Source organism: Sapajus apella, unplaced genomic scaffold (genome assembly GCF_009761245.1).
Source record: "Sapajus apella isolate SASKATOON/1434 unplaced genomic scaffold, GSC_monkey_1.0 scaffold31, whole genome shotgun sequence".
NCBI classification, from domain to species: Eukaryota; Metazoa; Chordata; class Mammalia; order Primates; family Cebidae; genus Sapajus; species Sapajus apella.
The window spans coordinates 9,851,133-9,856,975 of NW_022436971.1; the positions used below are offsets into that span (position 1 = coordinate 9,851,133).

Sequence of the window (5,843 nt, forward strand, 5' to 3'; positions counted from 1 at the left end):
TTTACAAGAATGACACAGAATGACTGAGTTATGCTCTTGAATGGAATCAGTTTGGAATCTCATCCTGTTAGTACTTTATAATTCCAGCTGGATTTTGCTGGAAATCTTTACAAAAGTAAGGCTCGTGGAAGGAACTACTGGTCGGAAAGTCTGTGGCTAATTTGATCCCCACTGTGTCCTCAGCACAGAACCTGCCACATCGTGGGCATTTACTGGATGTCTGTTTAAGGAATATATTTGTCCCTGAGAGGATATTTCTGGTTTCCTATGGGTCCCTGGCTTGTTTCTCCTCTTCGGAGTATTCCGTGCTGATCTTGTCCTGGGCTCACCTGATCTAGGAGGATGTCGCTGTATTATTCCATTTTCTTACGCTATAAGGACTTACCCGAGACTGGGTAAATTATAAAGGAAAGAGGGTTAATGACCTCACAATTCCACATGGCTGGGGAGGCCTTACAGTCATGGTGAAGGTGAATGAGGAACAAAGTCACGTCTTACATGGCGGCAGTCAAGAGAGCGTACGTAGGTGAACTCTGCTTTATAAAACCATCAGATCTTGTGATACTTCCTCACTATCATGAGAACAGCATGGGAAAAACCTGCCCCCGTGATTAAGTTACCTCCCATTGGGCCCTCCCATGACACGTGGGGATTATGGGAGCTGAGATTAGCGTGGGATGCAGCCAAATCATCTCGGTTGCTTCTGGCATAAGAAGGACCTTTCTCCTAACCTATTTTTCACAGGTAAGTTTAAATCTATAACTTCCATTCTTTTGCTTCCGTTCTCTTTCCAATATTTTGCTTTCACTGCTACATTGGGAGCCAGGTTCATTACTATATCAGGAGTTTGTTTTTGATGAACAGTAAGTGACTCTTCTTTCCCTTTTCTGTGCCATTTCTTTTTAAAATCCTAGATCCCTCCAATCTGAGGGCTGAGTGATCCTATTTCCCTCCTGTTTGAGGGCTGAGTATCCACCTGGCTGTCTCTCAGTCCTGCTCATATTCTGATGATGGGGTTCATTTTGCTAAACCCCAGCTCCCGATGGCTGAATAAGTTACTTCCAGATTGACGTTCAAATGGAAATGGATTCCTTTACTGGGCAGACACATATGTGATGAGATGAAACCCTGAAGCAGTGTTCTTGGAGCTTTTCATTTTTGCCATCTCCCACACGACCTGGCCTTCTCCTTTTAGCACAAGCATCCAGACATCTCCAGATGAGGGCTTTCACAGCAATAGCGAAAGAGAAGGAAACCATATCTGCTTCTTTTATTATGACTTCCAAACTAGGCTCTTACACATCATCTTTCCAGATAACAGAAGGAGAGGTGACACCTAGACGAAGGGCCCTGGGCAAGAGGGCAGAAAGAGGAGTGGGCAGAACAACACAGGCTTTCGCTGGGAGAGCCTGCAGTACAGGCCACATGGGGTCTTGGTGACAGACTGCCCTGTCTGAATGTGTGAGGAACTAGCGCCTTGACCCCGAGAAAACCACACAAACTTCTCAACTTTGGTTTAAATTGTGGAATATAGCAAACACATACAGAAGAACACAGTGTGTCAATGTAGAGCAAAATAAATACATCTAGAGGGAGCACCTGTGTGCGCATCACCCAGACAAGAGCTAAAACATTGGCATCGCCCCCGCAGCCCCCGGGCGTTCTCTCCCTGGTCACACCCCCTTCCCTATCTCCTAAAAGTAACCACATCCATAATTTTATGGCAAACAGTTTCTTGTTTCTTTATAGTTTTACCGTGTGTGTGTGTGTGTGTGTGTGTGTGTGTGTGTGTGTGTGGACACAATGTAGTTTTGTTTGCCTGACTGAACACTATATTAATGGAATCATGCTATCTGTGCACTTCAAGTCTTTTTTTTCACTCAGTATGCTTTGAAAATTCATCTGTTCTATTGCATTTCACAGGATTTCATCAATTTTCATTGTTACATGGAAGTGCATTGTATGAATGTCTGACATCGTTAATTCATTCCACTGTTTATGGAAATTTTTGTTCTTAGTTTTTAAATTACAAACAATGCACCTAAGAACACTCTTACGCAGGGTCTTGAGTATATACACAAGAGTTTTTGTAAATTTTTTCCATTTAATTTATTTTTTTAAGTTCAGCTTTTTATTGAACATGTTAACAAAGAGGTTTAGTCAAGAAGACCAAAGCCCACGTCATCATTAGACTCCTCGGGTTCTTCTGTCTTTGCTTTCACTTTCTCAGCTGGAGCAGCAGCAGTGGAGAGGCAGGACCTCCCGCGGGTGCTGCACCAGCTGCTGGAGCACTGTAGATGAGGCTCCCAGTGTTGACACTGGCCAGGGCCTTTGCAAACAAACCAGGCCAACAAGTTTCAACATGATACCAGCTGCTTTAATGAGGGCATTGATCTTATCCTCCGTGACAGTCACCTCATCGTCATGCGGAATGAGGGTCGAGTAGATGCAGGCGAGTCGGAGATGGATGCCATGTCACAGGAAGGCATGGGGCTGGTCCTGCCAGATGCATTGCTAGATGCCGGATGAAGTGAGGACCTCACCCTAACAAGGCCTTAGCTTCTTCGGAAGGACTGCGCACCTTGATGGCAGCTGAGGAAAGGCAAGAATGTTTTTTTAGAGTATACATCCAGGAATGGAATTGCAGGGTCTTATACACGATGTGTGTTTTCAGCTGCCATTGATAATGCCCAATGGTTTTCCAAAAGCAGTGTGTAAGTGCACCTCTTGCTGCATGCCCTAATACTTGTTCTTGTCAGCCTTTTTTTTGTTTCCAATTTAATGAGAATACAGTATGTCATCATGGGTGTAAAATCTTGATGATGAGTAAGATCGAAAACCTCTACATTTGTGTTTTTCCTCCTCGGTAATATCTGTCACAGTCTTTGCCCATTTTTTTTTTTAACTAGTTGACATGGTTAGGCTTTGTGTCCTCACCCAATCTCGTTTTGAATTATAATCCCTATACTCCCCACATGCAAGGGAGAGACTAGGTGGAGGTAATTGATTCATGGTGGCAGTTTCCCCCATGCTGTTCTCTTGGTAGTAAGTTTTCACAAGATCTGATTTTTTTTAGATGGAGTCTTGCTCTGTCGCCAGGCTGGAGTACAGTGGCGCAATCTCTGCTCACTGCAACCTCTGCTCCTAGGATTACAGGAGTGAGCCACTGCGCCCAGCCCATCTGATGTTTTTATAAGGGGCTTCCCCCTTCACTCGGCACTTCCCCTTCCTGCCACCTTGTGAAGAAGGTGCCTTACTTCCCCTTCACCTTCCGTCATGATTGTAAGTTTCCTGAGGTGTCCGCGGCCATGCTGAACTGTGAGTCAATTAAACCTCTTTCCTTTATAAATTACTCCATCACAGGCAGTTCTTTATAGCAGAATGAAAATGGACCAATACACTTTCTTGGCTATCTTATTGATATGAAGTTCTTTTCTTTTAAATATTTTGAATAAAAACCCTTTGTTGGTTGTATATGCTGCAATTTTCTCGTATTTCTTGGCTTATATTTTCCTTTTTTTTTTTTTTTTTTTTGACACAATCTCACTCTGTTGCCCAGGCTGGAGCGCAGTGGCATGATCATGGTATACTGCAGCCCCAACCTCCTCAGACTCAGGTGATCCTCCCATCTCAGCCTCCAGGTAGCTGGGACTATGGGTGAGCCTGGTAGCCACCATGACCAGCTATTTATTTTGTATTTTTTGTGGAGACATGGTTTCACCATGCTGCCCAGGCAGGGTATTTTCCTATTAATGATGCCTTTTGAACTGAAGTGTTTTAATATTTTCATATTTATCTTTTTTATTACAGATAATGCTTTTTAAAATCTCATTGAGAAATCATTCCCTACCCAGAAGCTATAAAGACATTCACCCATTTCATTTTTATTTACGTAGCCTTCTTAACACATTAATTCTTTTTATCTTAGTACAATTTTATTCCCCTGTGCTTTGGCTTTCATTGTTGCTGTTGTGAGGTCAGGTGCTAATTTTGTTTTCTCTCTTTTGAAGTGATCTCTTTTATTTTTGGTTCACCTACTACAACATTTTAGCTGTATGCATCTATGAACATTTTCAAACACTAAAAACAGTTAAAACAACAGAAAAGTGAACATGACAACACTTGTCTCAAGGTTTAACCATTGGTAACAGTTTTTCCTGACTGTGTTTAAGACCTCTTTTTCTTTGATGTTCTCTAGTTTTATTATCACATATTTTGTTATTTATTTCCTTTAGCTTTCCTGCTCGGGATTCATTGGAATTCTGGAATCTTCTGGATTGGTATCTTTAATCAATTCTGGAAAACCAATATCAATTTTTTGTTTTCTGAAATGGAATCTTGCTCTGTGGCCCAGGCTGGAGTGCACTGGCATGATCTCAGCTCACTGCAACCCCTGCCTCCTGGGTTCAAGCAATTCTCATGCCCCAGCCTCCCGAGTAGTTAGGATTACAGGCATCCACCACCACACCCAGCTAATTTTTGCATTTTCTGTAGAGGCAGGGTTTCGTCATGTTGGCCAGGATGGTTTTGATTGAACTCCTAACCTCATGTGCTCCACCCACTCTGGTCTCCCAAAGTGCTAGGATTGCAGGCATGAGCCACTGTGTCTTGCCCCAATTAGTTTTCTATTACTGAATAACAAACTACCCCTAAACCTAGTGGCTTAAAACACTCATCTATTTTGCGCACAGGTCTGCAGTGTGGATAGATGCCTGAGAGGACAGTGTGCCTCTGCTCCAGGTGGTGTCATCAGAGGCAGCTCAGGAAAGAACAGCTAGGATGGCTCAGGGCCAGCAAACAGATGCTAATGTTGGGTGGTTTTCTCTGCCTGTTTTCTAAGAATGGAAGTTCAGAAGTTCAAAGATTCCTTTTTATTTTGTACGGTCTCTGTTTCTTTCAGTCCAAACTGATGAAATTCCTTTAAAACTTTGTGGACTTCTTATGAATCAATTGATAAATTCACTCTCTTAGACAAAAGCCATACCCACAGATTTCATAAAGATCATCTTTTCTCTACTTTGAGCTCCTTGTGAAATTTGCAGAAGCCCAATTGTTTAACAGAGAAGGCTGGTAAGGCACAGTATGAAGACCCTTAAAAGGGCCTTTGATGTGTTTGAAAGGGTCTATGGGGAATCAACTTAAATCAACTGAGATTTTAACAGAGATTTTGGAGTCAAATCCTTTGCTTCAATTTTAGACCATATTCTTGTGACAGTGCTCTGGATTTGATCTGAAAATCATTCTTAATTAGAGAATCATTTATATCACTTATAATAGAAAGAGACTGGAATGAGAAACATTTTTATTTTCAAACATAGTAAGTCCTGCCCCCCTGATTTTTTTAAACTTGACTTTATTTTTTAGAGCAGTTTTTTATTCAGAGCAAAATTAAATGGAAAATATAGAGAGTTCCCACATACTCCTCGCTGACCACATATACACAACCTTCCCGCCATCAACACTCCAGTGAGTGTCGTGCATTCTACAGTTAATGAACCAACATGGACACATTATCAACCAAAGCTCATGTTTGACATTCAGGTTCACTCTCTGTGTTATACATTCTGTGGGTTTTAAGTGTAGAATAACTTCCATTCACCATTACAGTACCAGAGAAAATTTCTCACTCCTTCCCTAATGGAATTCCAGTCTGAATATGTTAGTTCCTCTCCCCCTCTTTGTCATGTCTTTTAGCCTTTCTTTCTTTATTTCTACTCTGCACTCTAGATCATTTCTTTTTTTTTTTTTTTTTTTTTTTTTTTTTTTTTTGCGTGAGTTTCATTTTTTTTTCCCCAGTTCATCTCTGAGGGGCCGCTCCGGCTTCCCCCCCCCCCCCTCCCCCC

The 5,843-nt window shown here is 42.0% G+C and overlaps 1 pseudogene; it reads right to left on the reverse strand.

Annotated features, from left to right (window-relative positions):
* Window positions 1-2,156: 2,156 nt before the first annotated feature.
* LOC116561916 lies at window positions 2,157-2,463 on the reverse strand (annotated as a pseudogene).
* Window positions 2,464-5,843: the final 3,380 nt, after the last annotated feature.